Below are 18,922 nucleotides of genomic sequence, written 5' to 3' on the forward strand. Positions count from 1 at the left end.
TTGGACTGTGGGAGGAAACCGGAGTACCCGATGGAAACCCATCTGGACACTGGGAGAACATGTGAGGATTAATCCTCAGAGGAAATCTAATTTATGTCTGCTACAGGTTTGACTGTGTGGACAGGTCAGGTCTGCCGTCAAAGGCGCTGCTGTGTGGCGGTAATATCAGAGGAGCCGATCGTTACAGTGTGAATGGCAATCAGGGGGGATGCAGAGGCAGCAGCCATGTGTAACCCTCAGAAACCCAAACAGCAGATGCGGAGCGATAAGTTAAAATAGCGCTTGTGTTACTGAACCCTCCACGTCCTGTAAAAAAACATGACCTCATTTTCCGGGCCCTCATACAGGGGGAAAACTGAAACTGACTGTTGTGTGGCAACAAAATCCATGCAATTTGTCTGATCGAAAATATCGTTTTTTTTTTTTTTTTTTACTGAAAGCAGTTTGCGACATCAGTAGTGCCCTTTTAAACGGAATCGTGCGAAGCTGTTCTTCCCCATTGAAACCTGTTTGGTTTGCTGTGGGTGAATAGACAGATCAATTAAATTCATCACAAGCTATTAAAAATAATTTTCTAATTGGACCTTACTCATGACACAGTCGACTCGGATATATATTGCCATCGACAGTCGTGTAGAATCACATTAAATTAGAAAAGTGGATCCTGTGTAATATCAAATGGACTCTACATTTTCTTTTTTTTTAGGAACAATATATGATTTTGCGTGAAATGTACAACTTGCAACAAAATCGTGCGAGCAGCTATCAGCTAGCAACAAACTCAATGCTCTATAGAAAACCAGCTGGGCACATAGACCTAAGTGGATGGTGTGGACCAGGTGAAGCGGGTTGTTGCGTAGTTACCGTTTCTGGATTCATCGTGAACTGCTGCACAAAGCCTTGTTGTCGTGTGTTTACTTCACAGTGCTAATCAGAAATCTTATCGGGATAAAAACGCTCGTGATTTTGTGCACACAGCCCTGCCCTCCGGACAGGGGTTCCCTCAGGGCATCTAAAGATAGACGCTGAAGGATCTGAATGATTGAGTGAATACGATGATGGAAAGATCACATCAGTCTTTCCACGAGTTGTAGATCAGAGCATTTCACTGAGATTGGATTGAGTGAAAGATCACAGAAGCTCAGTCTTTCACTGTGAATGATCTGGATGATTGAGTGAAAGATCACGGAAGCTCAGTCTTTCACTGTGAATGATCTGGATGATTGAGTGAAAGATCACAGAAGCTCAGTCTTTCACTGTGAATGATCTGGATGATTGAGTGAAAGATCACGGAAGCTCAGTCTTTCACTGTGAATGATCTGGATGATTGAGTGAAAGATCACAGAAGCTCAGTCTTTCGCTGTGAATGATCTGGATGATTGAGTGAAAGATCAAGAAGCTCAGTCTTTCACTGTAAGATCGGATGATTGAGTGAAAGATCACGGAAGCTCAGTCTTTCACTGGAATGATCTGATTCTGATAATCAGAAGCTCGTTTCACAAGTCTTTTATGAAGTCTGCAAAGTGAAAATGGTGGTAACTGCAATGGCAGCATTTCCTGAAGTTTCCAAACATTTCTGTTCAAGTTTAGAAGTTTAGCAAGTTGGGAAAGAGTAAATCATTTTTATATGCTGATAAAATTATTACATTTGAAAATTAAAATGATTGAAATCATTATGATTATGATGATTATGATTATTGTTATTATCATTATTGTCATTATTATTACTATTATTATTAACAACAACAACAACAATAATAATAATAATAATAATCATCATCATCATCATCATTATAATAATAATATACCATTATTGAAGCCCAAAGTGTGTATATGGCCAAACCAAAATTCTGTCTTCCATTTTTTACTATGATTATTATTTTGTGGTTGTTGTTGGTTGGTGACCTCACTGACTCTGACTGTATGATTCATGCTGAACGCTGAGGCCTGCTGAGATCAAGATGGCCGCCAGGATGGTATCTCCCTTGTTTACCTGCGTAACGCAGATGGAAGCAGGGCGCTGCTGATAGGCAGGATGCCCACTCCACCCCTACTGCTAAACCTCCAAGCTGGCTATCACCAGTTATCATCAGCATGGCAAAACAAAACAGGATCACGTGCCACTTTTCCACTGTCAGAAACATTATAACTCATACATCTTTTTTTCCAGTGAACTGCTATCTTTCATATGCAAACGTTTTGCTCTCCTCCTTGTTATCGAACAGAGAGTCCAACATTTCACTCAAGCAAAGGTGCCAAGATGCTTGTTTTAATCCTTGGATCAGTGCAGATGAGGCGTAACTGCATGAGCTCCTTCCAGTTTCATGCTTGTTCGATTGGCTGGCCAGTCCCTAGTTTGCAATGTACCATGGGATGTATACACGTAGAGCTATTTGTAAGAGTTTATTGTATTGTGCATTTTGTTCTATTGTATTGCAGTGTGCTCTATTGTAGTGTATTGCTTTGTATTGTGTTGTATTGTAGTATGCCCACATCTGTCAATCGCTGACTACTCTGAACCAAAGTTCAGCAAATTTTGCAGCAAAACATACCCCACAAATCAGAATTAGTTGCTGATGTCACTGATTTCATATAGTACCACTGCCCTAATTTTTTGGGTTCATGAAATTTCAGACCTTCCATGATTGGTGATGGGGCCCAATCAAATAGACCTGCAGCCTAAAATGGTGGCTGGGGTTAAAAATGATGCAGGAGGAGTTTCCCACAGTGCTCTGCGGCGGTTTGTCTCATCTCCTGAGCAGCAGCCTGCGCCCCAACCCCCCGCCCCCGCCCCTGTCCCTGTTCCCATGTCCGCCCCCCGTTTAGGATACAGCTGTGTGGAGGACGGCCCCCCCCCCCCCCCCACCTCTTAGCCCGGCAGCTGCCTCCAGCCACACCCCACCTCACCCGAGGGCTGTCAGGGAGCGTCTTTGTCGCCCCCCCCCCCACCCCAAAACTCCCCAGCATTGCCCCCCCTGGCCCCCCACACCCCTGTCGCAGGGCCCCTCTCTCTGCTCTGCTGGGAGGCTGTCACAAGTGGTCAGGACGCGGGTCGCTCGCCAGCAGCCCGTGACGCTAACGTCAGGAGAAGGCTCACTGGTGCCAGAGAGCGGGTTCATTTCAGCCGGAATCACACTCTTTACCCCACTCGCCCCCTCCCCCCGCCCCAAACCCAAACTCACCCCCACCATCACCCCCACGCCCCCGCCCCCAGCCCTCGCCCACCCCCCTTCTCCGCAACATTTGTGTATGTGCAGAACGGAATGTGCCAGTGAAGCGCGGAAAAGTTCTCAAAAGTGTTTGTCGATCGAGTTCTTTTCTTTCATAGAAAGGAATCCGCGAAGGAAAACAGTCTCAAGGTTGTTTACCTCCAGCTATGCATCCTGTGAATCTCAAACTATTTTACAAAGTATTGGCAAGTTACATAAATACTGCCAGATATTTGCTGCCAAAATATTCCAACACAATATTTCAGTTTGCTTTTTGTCTGTTTGCCTGGTTGGTAGATCGGTTGATTGGTTGGTTGGCTGGTTGGTTCTTTGATTGGTTGGTTGTTTGGTTGGTTAGTTGGTTGGTTGTGTAATTGGTTGGTTGTTTGATTGGTTGGTTGTTTGATTGGTTGAATTCGTGGTTTGTCGCAGCACAAATAATGTCCATGCCAGATTTTTCTCGTCTCCTTCCGCTGATCTGCTTCTGAAAGGCAGCACCGTGAGGCCTTCCAGGCCGGGGTGCTGTCGCAGCTTGCCACGCGCGGAGTTTGCTCGGGGGGGGATTATCTCGCCGACTTCCGCGCGGGCCCTGCCAGGAGGCGCCGCCTCCGCTGCGGCGGCTCAGTCACGAGAGGAGCGGCCGCGCGCGAACCCGGGAGTCCCGGTCTGTCAGAACCTGTCAGACAGACACCGTCTCCGGCAGAATTAAGACAAGGGGAAGAGGGCAGCTCCTCGCAGACAACTCACAGCGATTAACATCAGGATAATTACGAGCCGCGCGGCTGTGGGAAATCGTCTGCTCCTGAGGGGACGGGAACGGCGCTGCTGGGAGTATCATCGCTCTGATTTTAATTGCCAATGCCGCCGGTGTCTGTTCTTCCCCTGAGGACGGAAACCCTTTAGATTGTAGAAAAGTTCTCGCCAGTTAGGTAACGGTGTTCGGAATGAAAGTGTACCATTTGTTTTGTATAAAAAAAAATTTTTTATGCAAAAGCTCGCCATATCGACCGTAGAACTTCCACGAGTAAGGTTTTGTTTTTGTTTTTTTATTAAAGAGCAGAAGAGAATTCTGTGATGTCGGGCGGAGGGCCAGCGCGAGCGGGAACACCGAAGCCGTCACCGTGGTTTTTACCGCGCGCTCGCGCTTCGCGGCTGCCGGAGTCTTCCGGTACTCTGGCGGAACGGCGCGGCACGGCTCGCTGGCGGGTTCTGCTCGGTTCCCACTGCGCCCTCACAGGGGTCAAAGGTCGCTCGAAATACCCACGGAACTGTCATGCTCCATTACCCCCTGCAATGACACAGGAACGGAGGGAGGAAGTTTTTTAACAACACCCCCCCCCCCTTAGGTCAGTCCCCCAAAATACCACCCCCATCCCCCCCACCCTACCCTTCCACTATCGAAACTCATTACTGTCAGTGTGCCCCCCCTTGAGAGAGAGAGAGGTGCTGAGTGCACCATGAAATCTCACAAAAAAAAGTTGAGCGTTCCCCCCAAAACACCAACGTTAACGACCTTAGTCCTCAGTTGAAGAAAATTTGTTCAACGTACTGTGAAACTTTTTTTTCTGAGGTGCTATTGTCTTTCGTAATATATATGAATTTTGACTTTCGTAGCAAACTGTCCTGTATTTTAAATAGTTAATGATATTTTAGTCTGGTTTTAAGTCACTAATGTCAATATCCTACCTTGTATATTGTATACCTTCAACCAGAGTAACACAATCTGAGGCTCGTCCTCTGTTTGAACACCAGTCAGGCTATCCTGAGCAAGTAGGTTAATTTTGTCCAGAGCACCAACATCAACCAATCAAATCAAATCAAATCAAATCAAGCTTGATTTATTGAGCACATTTCATACAAATTTTCAAACACAATGTGCTTAACATAAAATATCAGCCTCACTAAAAGAAGAAGATTGAAAGGAGATAAGAGTAGGGAACATAAAAATCAGGTGTTTAATAAAAGTTAGATTTAAAAAATGAAATAAATTTTAAAAGATTAAGAAGGTAAAAAAAAAAACTAAAAAGGCACTTCAATTAAGAGCAGTGCTAAATAGGTAAGTCTTGAGTTTCTTTTTAAAACAGTCCACAGATGCAGAATCCCGCTGGCCCTCCGGCAGCCTGATCCAAAGTGAAGCGCTCAGCTCTTAGCTGCTGAAGACTGAAGGGTCTCAGCCCTTCTGATCAGCCGTTACACTACATTATATTACATTACATTACAATGCATTACATTACATTACATTATATAGCATTATATTATATAGCATTATATTACATGCTGCTGGGTTCGGTGCTGGGTCGGTTGTGTTTGGGCTTGGTGGAGGGGATGTTGGGTTCAGTGCTGGGTCGGCAGTGTTTGGGCTTGGCGGAGGGGATGTTGGGTTCAGTGCTGGGTCGGCAGTGTTTGGGCTTGGCGGAGGGGATGTTGGGTTCGGTGCTGGGTCGGCAGTGTTTGGGCTTGGCGGAGGGGGTGCTGGGTTCGGTGCTGGGTCGGCAGTGTTTGGGCTTGGTGGAGGGGATGTTGGGTTCGGTGCTGGGTCGGCAGTGTTTGGGCTTGGCGGAGGGGTGCTGGTTCGGTGCTGGTCGGCAGTGTTTGGGCTTGTGGAGGGATGTTGGGTTCGGTGCTGGGTCGGTTGTTTTGGGCTTGGTGGAGGGGGTGTTGGGTTCGGTGCTGGTCGGCAGTGTTTGGGCTTGACGGAGAGGATGTTGGGTTCGGTGCTGGGTCGGCAGTGTTTGGGCTTGGCGGAGGGGATGTTGGGTTTGGAGCCGGTTCGGCAGTGTTTGGGCTTGGTGGAGGGGGTGTTGGGTTTGGTGCTGGGTCGGCAGTGTTTGGGCTTGGCGGAGGGGGTGCGGGTTCGGTTCTGGGTCGTCAGTGTTTGGGCTTGGTGGAGGGGGTGCGGGTTCGGTGTTGGGTCGGCAGTGTTTGGGCTTGGCGGAGGGGATGTTGGGTTCGGTGTTGGGTCGGCAGTGTTTGGGCTTGGCGGAGGGGATGTTGGGTTCGGTGCTGGGTCGGCAGTGTTTGGGCTTGGCGGAGGGGCTGCGGGTTCGGTGCCGGTTCGCGGCGCATTAATAGGCGGCTCACGAGGAGCAGCGGAGGCACAGGCCCGGTTAATTAGGAGCCGCGGAAGCAGGGGGTTTCTCTCCCGCGTTTCCAGGAACTAATGAAAAGAGGCTGATTTCCTGCTTTTAAACAATTTAGCAATCAGCTGCCTTTGGTAACCCCTAACAACTCACACAGATGAGGAGATGGCTCAGTGAAGAGGGGTGGCTGTGCCAGAAACACAGGAAAACAGCCCCGGGGTCCCCGGCTGAAGCATCGGTTATAACCCCCACCCCGCCAAGCATCGGTTATCACCCCCCCAAGGAATCAGAAATGCTCTGTGAAGAGAAATACTTGTCATTCAGTGCCTGGGAGTGATCTAAGTTATCTAGAACAAACCGAGCAAACATTATCTCATTAGTTTCGTATTTATTTCTTAATTCCTTGCTATGTTTGGGAACAAATATTTCGTAGTCACGTTTCAAAGACAAAGTTTCAGCGCAGTCTTTTTTGTGCACAGTCGGTTGTGCATGCTGCTCTAAGGCAGTCTGTGGCAGTGTGCAGGTGAAATGGCTGGACCGGTCTCTGCGTCTGGTCTCTGTGCTCCAGGTAAGACTCCTCAGGTAAAGCTCCAGGTAAGGCCTGAGGAATGCTGTGCTTGGTAAACATAGCAGGCCGAGCAGGCCAGGCTTTCCTTCAGAACGATAAGAGACGAGGATGTTCAGAAACTACTGGAATGACGACTACGTTTCTTCCTGCTCACTGCTTGTGTGTTCCTCACTCTCATATGCAAGCACACACACACACACACACACACATATGCATGTGCATTCACTCTTTTTCTCACACACACACACACACCCAAACATTAATCCACACATGCAAACACACTCACACATGCATGAATGCACGCACACACACACAGATGCATGTGTACTCACTCACACACACACCCAAACATTCACCCACAAATGCTCATGCGCACACACATAGTGAAAATGTAGCCTCTGAACTGCATTATAGGATGTAAGTGAGGGTGCCTCCCCAGCAAATAAAGAACAGAAACACAGCCATAACCCTCCTGACTGCGGAGGAGGAAATCAGGAATCAGGAATGCCGCTGAGCCGATGTGTTTTCCGAAGCCGCTGCTGGGGAATCCTTCAGGACGCAGGATAAAAAATGGGAGAATCTGGACAGGAGGATGCACAGACAGAGCGGGCGGAAGCATTCAGGAATACTCACATCCCGGAGCAGCGTTCAGGAATACTCACATCCTGGAGCGTTCCGGAATACTCTCATCCCAGAGCGTTCAGGAATACTCACATCCCGGAACATTCAGGAATACTCACATCCCGGAACATTCAGGAATACTCACATCCCGGAACATTCAGGAATACTCACATCCCGGAACGTTCAGGAATACTCACATCCCGGAGCGTTCAGGAATACTCACAGGAGTCCCGCAGCCCTGTCTCTCCCAGCGAGTGTTTTCCCGTGTGTTGTAGCATGTTGTCAGCACGGCGGCTGGGCGAGCCGGCATCGCGCGCGGTGGCGGGGAGATAAAGCGATTGGGCATGTGAAAACAATCTGTGCGCGATAGGCGGGTCCCCCGCTGATAAAGCCGCCGGGCTGCCTGTGGGTGTTCTCCTGTTTAGTCCCGGTCTGCTGCTAAAGCTACAGTACCGGCTGTCTGGACCCCCCCCGTCGCGCAGACTGTGCTGCATGGGCCTCTCCGGGGCCTAGAACGAACATCCATCCTCCTCCATAACAGGCGGAGCCAGCCTGTGTCTTCAGACCTCCTAAGCGTCTGAAGACACTCTTGTGTGTTTGTGTGCTTGTGTCGTACCTGTCTCCTCTGATAGAAATGTTCAGGCTGAAGGTGGGCAGTCTGGGCAGGTAGACACCGGGTGAGGCCGCAGGTGATACCTGGGTGATGGAGTTTTTCGTGAAACTTCACCTGTGCCCCCCAGGCCCCCCACCTGCAGGTTCAGGCATCTGGAATCCCCGAAAGTTCGGAATTTTGCCACTCATGGGCAACCAAGAGGTGGGGTTAAAGCCAAGGACCCACTTCCTGAATCCCATACTTCTGTTGTCATTATTACTTAATGCTCGCAAGCCTTTAAAAATTTAAAAATTCTCGAAACATTTCCACTCAGCGCATATGTATGTTTTGTTATCTATTCCTTACTGTCAAAGCACTTACTGTTTTCATGGCACTCAGAAGGTTAATCGTTGGCCCTGTCAGTGTTGAATGTACACTCCTGATGCTGTGCTGCTATTAGAACGTCTACTAAACACCAGATTGTAATTGTAAATTTTAACATCACCTTTACCTTTACTTGTGTGTAAATAAACAACAATCTTATCATTGTAGACATGAGTTTGCAGTCCTTAAAGCTGACATTATTTTACCTGTCATCATTTTTAGTGCCTGTTTATGAACTGTTCCTTCATGCATGAAAGCACATCATTAAACACAAATTTACTTGTGTACATAAACGCGGGCACAACAGAACATGGAGAGCTTTTTACGGTTTATCTGCTGGTTCCATAGCTTTGAGAAATCACACTTTATAATTTTCTAGTCCAATATGTTTAGAGTTTTTTTTTTCGTGAAAGTAATTGCATGCGTTTCAGAGTTTAGCAATGATACTGACTCACTTTTGACAAAATGCCAGATGATATGCATGGCACGATGAGCTTACGGTACAGAAACGTGGAAGTGTGAGATCAACAGGAGACACCATCATCCTGTCAGAAAAGCCCTGGACATGCCTTAAGCTTGCTGCAGTGCTGGCCCAGGTCAGGCCTGGGTCAAACCCGGGTCAGTCCTGGGTCGGGCAAGGGAGACAATGGTGACGCCCCTTCCCGTGGAGGATCTGTTTGACAGCGACAGAATCAAACCCCAGGAAACGCGTTTAATTGGACGTTCTGTCCGCAGACTGCCCTAATGAGAATTCTTCATGCCCTGTTAGCTGTTCTCTCATAGAACCAGACTCCAGCAAATGCCAAGAGTTTCTCGTTTATTCTCCGTTTCATTCTAATCCATTCTATTGTTCATATGAAAGTCGTATAAGTGCTGTACAAACACCGCAGCTAATTTTTTTTTACTAAAACAACAAACATTTCTTAAAATATTCTCGCTATGGAAATGCAGCGAGCGAATGGAAAATTTGGTCGGAGCCGTTAAAATGCAGTGGAGTCGGTCTGAACTCGGGGTGTGTACTTAGACCTGATCTTTCCCCAGTGATTTATCCATTAGCTGGAATTCGCTGTTTACCTTCTGGATTCTTATCGGCTCTTGGCCTCTGTTTGCTGGTGATTTTTCACCTGATTGCGTAAAGCTACGCTACCTTCAGCGCCGCCAGCCTGCGCGTCCGCCCAGGGTTCGGAGCGCTCGCATTCCACGCAACGCTGTTTTTCAGACGGAAAGGGAATTCTCTTCTGAGTTTTTAAGAACACTTCCAGAGTACCCACTGCTTCTCTCTCTCTCTTTTTTGCTATATTTCTTAGCAGAAAGTTCCCAGAGACTTCTTGCTTTGAAGACGATTTCCAAGACTTTTTATCGGTCCTCTAAGTCTTGAGAAATTCTACACATTTCGTTTTATAGACGTTGTCTTAAATTAGAAATGTGCTCTTGCCCTTGCTGTGTAATTACAAAATTCCAGATGTTCAGATTATAAATGCTATTATTTGAAGGTGATATCAGTTGATAAATTAAAATCCCTATAAATATAAAGCGTGTGAATCATTAAGTGCATGTAAATATTCCCACAAAATCCTTTTAATATAATCCCAACCATGTCAAATAAAAAGATTCATTACAAGATGAGCAGTTTTACCATACTCTTCAGGATTTTTTTTACTTCATCTACGATTTGTGTGTATGTGTGTGTGTGTGTGTATGCGAGTGTGTGTATTTCCGCATGTGTGTTATTTATGTTAATTCGCGTGCCATTTTGTATTTCCGTGAAACCAACATCATTAGGACAGCATTAATCCCCCCCAAAAAAACAGATAACAGCTCCATTAATGAGTCTAAATGTGTGAAACGTGGTGGTTGATCTGTTTGAAAAGGGATGAGCCCAGATTTAAACCTTAAAAAAAAAAAAAAAAAAGGTTCCCAGCGAATGAGCGGCTGGATAAAGCAGTGAGGAGAGATGTAATTAGGGCTGAGCGAGGGGAGGAGGCCGACACTGCAGGCAGATGGAGGAGAGGAGCCGGGTCCCAGCCAGGCTGTTCAGAACCCGACCCGGGAGTGTGTGTGTTCAGAACCCGACCCGGGAGTGTGTGTGTTCAGAACCTGACCCAGGAGTGTGTGAGGAGAGGAGCCGGGTCCCAGCCAGGCTGTTCAGAACCCGACCCGGGAGTATGTGTGATCAGAACCCGACCCAGGAGTGTGTATGTTCAGACCCCGACCCAGGAGTGTGTGTGTTCAGACCCCGACCCAGGAGTGTGTGTGTTCAGACCCCGACCCAGGAGTGTGTGTGTGTGTGTGTGTGTTCAGACCCCAGTCCGGGTGTGTGTGTGTGTGTGTGTGTTCAGACCCCAGTCCGGGTGTGTGTGTTCAGACCCCAGTCCGGGTGTGTGTGTTCACACCCCAGTCCAGGTGTGTGTGTGTTCAGACCCCAGTCCGGGTGTGTGTTCAGACCCCAGTCCGGGTGTGTGTGTGTTCAGACCCCAGTCCGGGTGTATGTGTGTTCAGACCCCAGTCCGGGTGTGTGTGTTCAGACCCCAGTCCGGGTGTGTGTGTGTTCAGACCCCAGTCCGGGTGTGTGTGTGTGTTCAGACCCCAGTCCGGGTGTGTGTGTGTTCACACCCCAGTCCGGGTGTGTGTGTGTTCAGACCCCAGTCCAGGTGTGTGTGTTCACACCCCAGTCCGGGTGTGTGTGTGTTCAGACCCCAGTCCGGGTGTGTGTGTGTTTGAGTTGGGCTGGTCAGACCCCGGTCTGGGTGTGTGTGTGTTTGGGGCTGCTCTTCAGACCCCAGTCCGGGTGTGTGTGTGTGTGTTTGAGACCGACTGTTTTAGACCCTGGTCCGGGCGTGTGTGTTTGGGAAGAGATCATCTTGACAAATTGGATAAACATCTTCTGCCTGGCAGGACGCTGACGGAGACTTTGCTTCGCCTGCACACCTGGCGAGAGTTTGCTCAGTGTGTGACCGACAAGGTGTGCAGCTCGCCCAACCCCCACCCCCGCCTCCCTGCTCCGCGTTCTGTTTACCTGAGACAGGTAGCGACAGGCACGGAACCCCGGCCCTTCCAGAAGAGTTGATGCAGGTTTTCAGGTGTCTCTTCAAGGTTCCTTTTCTTTTGCGTCCCTGCAAAAATAACCGTGGGCCAGGTGGAGGTAGCGGCTTTTTTTAGCTCCACCTGCGAGCGAACAGGAATGGGTGGAGGGGGCGGGGCATCAGCCAGGCTCCGCCTCTCTCTCCTCGACCTCCGTCTGCGGCCGTCACTCAGCGAAAGGCGACCCACAGCGAGCGCCAGGACGAGAGAGCGGAAAATTGGCCTCTCACAGAGACCTAAGGCTTACGTCCAGAAAAAAAGGCAATTTTTCTGTGATGACGCACAGCTCATGGGAAAACAATAAGACAGAAGTGGAAAGAAGAGATATTAAAAAGCTGCATTCTTTAATATATTGCTGGGCCTTAGAGCTGCCGCCATAGTATGCAGCTTATTAGAAATAAGCACTTGGTCGCCTTTCTGTGAGATTTCTGTGAGAGCTGTGCTGGTTGAGATTTTCCCACACGTTTTTCTCTATTCTTGCAATGAAGGGCAATGCCATGACATCCCAACTGTCGTTCACACTGGGAAACTGAAAGTGTTGACGTTTTGTATATCTGATGATGTCCATTCATACATTTATTTAAAATACACGAGGACAATTTTTTGTTGCATCGGGATTCACAGCTTATTCTGGGTTCCGGTGCCATAGGACAGGTGCGTTCTGTCTTTTTTTGGGGTTCTGTCCCGTGGGCAGTACCTGAGGCCATTCAGTCACTTCCTGGGAAAATACCCCCCCCCCCGCCCCACACACACACCTGAAGTCACCTGTTGGGGCTGCAGTCCCAGAATTCCGGGGGGTTATTCCATTACTCACCAAGGCCACGGGCCTCCTGCTGAGCCAAAACCCTGAGGCCCCCTGAACACGCCTCACTTCCTGTGGAGCCGGGACTGGAGCCGAGGATGACTCAGTGGGCGGGGCTTAGGCACGCACGGAACCCCATTCTCGGGGGCGTCGGCTTCGTTCCGACAGGTCGTCCCATCTAACGTTACACGGCACAAAACCTGGCCGTTTCCTTCCTGTCAGGTCTGACGGGGGGGGGTAAATAGATCATATTTTAGGTCACTTAGGAGCCGATATTGGGCGCAGCCTGCTTCTTCACGGTGTTGTGCATTAAACGCCTTCCCCTTCCTCTCTGTCAGTCAGGATTCACTGGCGAAGGAAAGCCCCCCTGCTTTCGTACAGCGGTGAGTTCTCTCCCTCTCTCCATGTTCTCTCCGTCTCTCCGTGTTCTCTTCCTCTCTCCGTGTTCTCTCCGTCTCTCCGTGTTCTCTTCCTCTCTCCGTGTTCTCTCCGTCTCTCTGTGTTCTCTTCCTCTCTCCGTGTTCTCTCCGTCTCTCTGTGTTCTCTTCCTCTCTCCGTGTTCTCTCCGTCTCTCCGTGTTCGCGGGCAGTACAGGGGAAGCCGTTTGGCGTTACGCGTCAGAAGCTAATGTGTGCAAGCCGCCGCCGCTCTGAAGGCTAACGCAATTAAGGCCGCCGCGTTATTCCTCATTACGGAAATTCGCCGGAACGTGGGCCGACGTTCCCAGGAGCAGCGGCGCGGTCCAAGGATTGCGTGCGTGGAATTAGCGGACCCGTGTTTTCCCAGCTTGGGAACAACATTCCCACTGGCAATCAATTCCATGCACCAAGGATACCAGCACCCCCCCCCACCACCCCCACCACCCCCCACCCCACCACCACCACCCCCTCACACCGCCGCACCAGCACAATAAAGACCGTCTGTACTTTACTAAAAATAATCTACAAGCAAATGGCTGCTTTCTGCCTGCGTGTGTGAAAGGGATTGGAGAGGGGGTGCGGGGGAAAGGGGGCCGGGGGGGATGAAAGGGCTTTGTGTGGCGTCCCGTCCGCACCGCCAGCGGATCCCAGCTGACATTTCCACTCTCATTAGTGGCATTCCATGAATGGGAACTCAACGGCGATGCCCGAGAGCGGAGCAACCGGGAGCAACCGGGCTGTCCCCCAACGTGCACCAGGGCGGCGCTGTCCCACAACGTGCACCAGGGCGGCGCTGTCCCCCAACATGCACCAGGGCGGTGCTGTCCAACACCATGCACCAGGGCGGCGCTGTCCCCCAACATGCACCAGGGCGGCGCTGTCCCCCAACATGCACCAGGGCGGCGCTGTCCCCCAACATGCACCAGGGCGGTGCTGTCCTGCACCGTGCACCAGGGCGGCGCTGTCCCCCAACATGCACCAGGGCGGCGCTGTCCTCCAACATGCACCAGGGCGGCGCTGTCCCTGACATGCACCAGGGCGGCGCTGTCCCCCAACGTGCACCAGGGCGGCGCTGTCCCCCAACGTGCACCAGGGCAGCGCTGTCCCCCAACGTGCACCAGGGCGGCGCTGTCCTACACCGTGCACCAGGGCGGCACTGTCCTGCACCGTGCACCAGGGCGGCGCTGTCCCCCAACATGCACCAGGGCGGCGCTGTCCCACACCATGCACCAGGGCGGCGCTGTCCCCCAACATGCACCAGGGCGGCGCTGTCCTACACCGTGCACCAGGGCGGCGCTGTCCTCCAACATGCACCAGGGCGGCGCTGTCCTCCAACATGCACCAGGGCGGCGCTGTCCCCCAACGTGCACCAGGGTGGCACTGTCCTGCACCGTGCACCAGGGCGGCGCTGTCCTGCACCTGGGTACGCGACTAGGCCAACGTGGTTGCGATCTGCTGACAGATCTGCTGAAGGAACCCGGGTTCTGCTGGGCCAACATGGTCACAATCTGCTGAGAGAACCTGGGTTCTACTGGGCCAATGTGTTCATGATCTGCTGAGAGAACCTGGGTTCTCCTGGGCCAATGTGTTCATGATCTGCTGAGAGAACCTGGGTTTTACTGGGCCAATGTGTTCATGATCTGCTGAGAGAACCTGGGTTCTACTGGGCCAATGTGTTCATGATCTGCTGAGAGAACCTGGGTTCTACTGGGCCAATGTGTTCAAGATCTGCTGAAGGAACCTGGGTTCTACTGGGCCAGTGTGTTCATGATCTGCTAAAGGAACCTGGATGGATTGACCTGCACCGTTCTCTGACGGAACCCGGGTTCTGGCAGGCGGAGGCGGGCCCGATCCGCCGGGTCACAGAACCACGGCTGAGGCCCAGAGCTCCAGAGCACAAACCCGCTAAAGGGTTAACATCTGAAAGGCCGTCTCCCCTTTCCCCCGCGGCATCTGATGGCTAATTTCCAGATTAGAGACAGGAAACACGCTTAATCCCCGCCCGCTTCATTAAACTCAAGAGCCTCTTGTTCTTCATGGCTTGTCCTTCTAAATACCTGCTTCCCAATTCTTTCTCTTTTTTTTTTGTTTTTCTACTTCCGTACTCATCAAACAATAATCGAGGGATAAAAAAAAGAACACTGCACGTTATCAGGTCCTGGTTTTTTATATAAATGTCAAATTTATCACTGGGCCTAAAATTTCCAGCCGTGATCAGTTTGGGTATTTCATCTACTGGAGTGAAGCTAATTCGTAATTAATGCAGAAGGCCATAAACATTAAGGCCCAGTAAAGCTTTCAGAAAGATGAGGGGGGGGGAGACGTACGTACGGGAAATGGTGTTTCCAGCCATTTTTTATTATTACTAACGGTGTTACTGTAAGAGCTAGATCACAAGTGGCACCAGCGGGAAAAAAGAAGGAGAAAAAACAAGGGGATTTGGGCGGACGGAGGGATGAGGTTAGCGTGTGGCCTTCTGCCATGTGGCATTTTCATCTCCTTCTCCTCTTTTTTCCTTTACGGTTTTGGCTCCGCCCCCGCCGGCCTTTAAGCACTCTGGAGTGGAGGGCCCGGCTGGCTTCCGGCCCGCTCCTCACCGCGCTCCTCACCGCGCTCCCAAAACCCACTCCTCCCAGCTGGGAAGTTGGCACCGGTTCGTGGGCTGGGCCGGCGCTGAGGGTTGTTGGCGTTTCCGGTGCCAGCAGCGGGCGGCCAGCGCCACCGGACGGGACCAGTGCCACCGGACGGGACCAGCACCGGGACGGGACCAGCACCGGGATGGGACCAGCGCCACCGGACCGGACCAGCACCGGGACGGGACCAGCGCCACCGGACGGGACCAGCACCGGGACAGGACCAGCACCACCGGACAGGACCAGCACCATCGGGATGGGACGAGACCCGCGTCCTTGGGGCTGTCGCGTGGAGCGAGGCTGGCATTCATTTTTCGTTTAACCTTTCTGGGATGCGATTGTGGTTTTTTAAAAAGTCATTAAATGGATAGACAAAGTAAACTGCTGAGGATTTTTGAGGGGGGGGAGGTTCTGACAGCAGAACAATGAGCTTGTATGTGGAAATTAATTAAAGGCAGCTTCCTCACCGATTTCAGGAAGTATTTTTTATTTTATTTTAAGCACCGTTTCCAAGGCAATGGAATGACCTGTCAGGTAGTGCAATAGGTGAAGCAGAGACTCTCTCTGTGTGTTCATGTCCAGGCTTAAAGCAGTGCTGGATGCTCTCTAGTCTGCAAGCAAATTATGAGTCAAGATGGGCTGAATGGCCATCAGTTTAAGGCCTTGCAAAACAAGACTATATCTATTTACACATATTCACCAGGATATATAACATTAATGGACATAATCTGAGCTATAATTTTTCTGAACTAGAGGATGTGTGTTTCGGACCCACCGTAGTTATGTGTATTTGTTCCAAAAAGAATCGATCAAAAAGAGTGTCTATTCCACATATTTTCTGCGCATATATCCAGTGAAATCAGTGCGATTACCTTCCACCCATAAAAAAAATCAGAACCATTTTCACATTTGTTGTTCTTGCAGTTGGAGTTTCAGCGTGGACTTCAAGCGCTCCACAGCTGGGATACAGAGAGGTTTCTGAGCGTCTTTAATAAAAGCCCTCAGACGTGAGTTGCCGGGTGGTTTCTCTCTCCCGTTTCAGGGCAGTTCAGATTACTCAGTGGAGAGAGGAGCCGGACGCCTCCCATTCATTCTGTTTGTGTGCCACAGCAGAAGGTCAGTGGGACGCAGTGCTGCAGATAGGATCTGAGGACTACAAAGATGTCTGTGACGCGCCACGGAACTCTGCTGCGTAGCCGTGACGACCAGGCCCTTGGCTCATTCAGGGGGAGAGTCGGACAGCCCCAGCCCATGTAGAACCTTTCCGGAACGTCGCGGAAGATTCCTGGATTCCCATTTTGGACTGGAGGACAAGGTTGTGATTAGATTTGTTATGCCAAACAGCCTGACAGCACTTCTGTTTCGAAACAGGTTCTGTCGCAGCTCCACGCACAGCTGGCTCAGAGTGGCCCTGTGTGGCCCCGTGTGGCCCTGTGTGGCCCCAGTATGGCCCAGTATGGCCCCAGAGGCCCCACGGCTCCCGCAAGAATGTGCTCCGTCATCTGTCCTCTGAAAGGACGTTTCTAAGCATGCGCTGCTGCTGCTGCTGTCACAGGGGTCAGAGGTCACAGCTCCTGTGATATCAAAACTCACATTTATACAGAAAGGACCTTTTCACGTGCGGTTTTTTTTTGCGCAGATCTCAAGCTTGTGGATGCTGAGCTTTATGTAACGCTTAAAAAAATATACACTACTTTCCGTAACTAATCCACTGGAATGATGCCTATCCTCCAGATACTATGAGTTCATTTTGATAATAATTAAGTCTGATAGATTTAATATTTTAACATTTTCGATCAAAAATTACGAATTTACTTTGTGCTCTGCGTAAGAAGAAAGGGGTTTTGTGTTTATTCTTTTCTTTAAATTGGCCTCATATTTCGGTGTCCTCTACGGCAGTTGCAGATGCCCTGAGGCCAGCAGTTTTTCCGTGTGGGTATTTTATGACACACTGGAGCGTCACACAGGTACCGAGAGGCCGGGAGACGCAGCCAACGCCTGCGGGCTACCGATGACGCCACCGCCGCAGATTCCAGCCATCGTTTTATTTCATTCTTTACGCCGCAGATTGAAAGTGCCTGAATGCCTCCCTGAGGGTGAGTTTTTGGGAGATGACTTTGGGAGAGGAGAGGAGAGGAGAGAGGGTCGGAGGAGTGGGAAGCAGGCCCCTGTGTGTGCGGGACGAGGCGCTCCGAACAGCTTGCGGTTCAGACGGAGGCCAGAGGGACTGGCGAGGAGGCGGGAGAAAGGACACGGCTCGCCCCCCCCCCTACCCCCCCGTTCATTTCGATAATGCCGGGTCACGGATGAAATTGAGTCTCGCGCAAGGTTTGGATTGAAGTTTTAATTCTGGCTTCCGCCCTACAGGGCATCTGCTCTGCACCCCCCACCCCCCTCAACCAATCAGTTAAGAGAAAAAAAAAATAGCATGGCACGGTTTGGTTGGTCTGTCGAGATTGAAAGGCATGAGTTTGTAGAAAGCCAGGGAGCTTTTTTTTTTTTTTTTTACACCTGCCGTAGAAAACCAATTCTTTTCACTGTGGGCCAGACCTGAGATCACCATTATAGCCCTGACATTGATTCTGGTTTGTTGGGAGCCCTGATTTCAGTTCCGTTTCTCACTTTATTTGTAAGATCTACGTATACGTGCTAAACACTGTGCGTAGCGAGTGTTGATTCTGCACTGTATCCGGAGTGAGCAGAGTTAGAGTTCAGTGTTCTGCTGAATGCTGTGACTCCTGGACTAGAGCTGTAAGCTGGGGACTGTGCTGCGTAACGCATAGATTTTAACAGCCAATCCTGGGGAGGGGCTGATGTTTTATTCATTTTAACAGCCAATCCTGGCTGATGTTTTATTCAGCGTGTCGTACCCGAGGCCTTACATTGGCCGTGCTGAGACGGGCGAGCGGGCGAGGCGTCCGGGACGCCAAAGCCGCTGTGGAACTGGCTTTTGGGGCAGCAGTGTAGGATTATGGGTAAGGAACTGGCCTTGTAACCTGAAGGTCACAGGTTCGATTCCCCGGTAGGACGCTGCCATTGTACCCTTGAGCAAAGGTACTTAACCTGTGCTTCTTCAGTGTATATCCAGCTGTATAAATGTTAATGTTCGTGCTTTGTTTGTCGGAGCAGTGCTGCCCCGGTCAGGGACGAGGAGGGCGAGGAGGACGGGGAGGATGGGGAGGACGGGGAGGACGCGGAGGATGGGGAGGACGGGGAGGACGGGGAGGATGGGGAGGACGGGGAGGGCGAGGAGGACGGGGAGGACGGGGAGGACGGCGAGGGCGGATCGGGGAGGACGGGGAGGGCGGGGAGGACGGATCGGGGAGGACGGGGAGCGGGTTTGTGACTGCGCGTGACCCCCCCCGGGCCGCGGCTGGCGGGGGCACGGCGGGCTGAATGCGCCGGGGTCAGCGCCCAGTGACACATGACCCGCCGCGGTTAATTCCCGCCGGACAAAGGCTCCGGCCCCGCGGAGGCCTCATCCTGTTACACACCTCCGCGCCAAATTAATCGTTTGCTTTCACGGCCCGCGC

Source organism: Anguilla rostrata, chromosome 4, assembly GCF_018555375.3.
Source record: "Anguilla rostrata isolate EN2019 chromosome 4, ASM1855537v3, whole genome shotgun sequence".
Taxonomy (NCBI): Eukaryota; Metazoa; Chordata; class Actinopteri; order Anguilliformes; family Anguillidae; genus Anguilla; species Anguilla rostrata.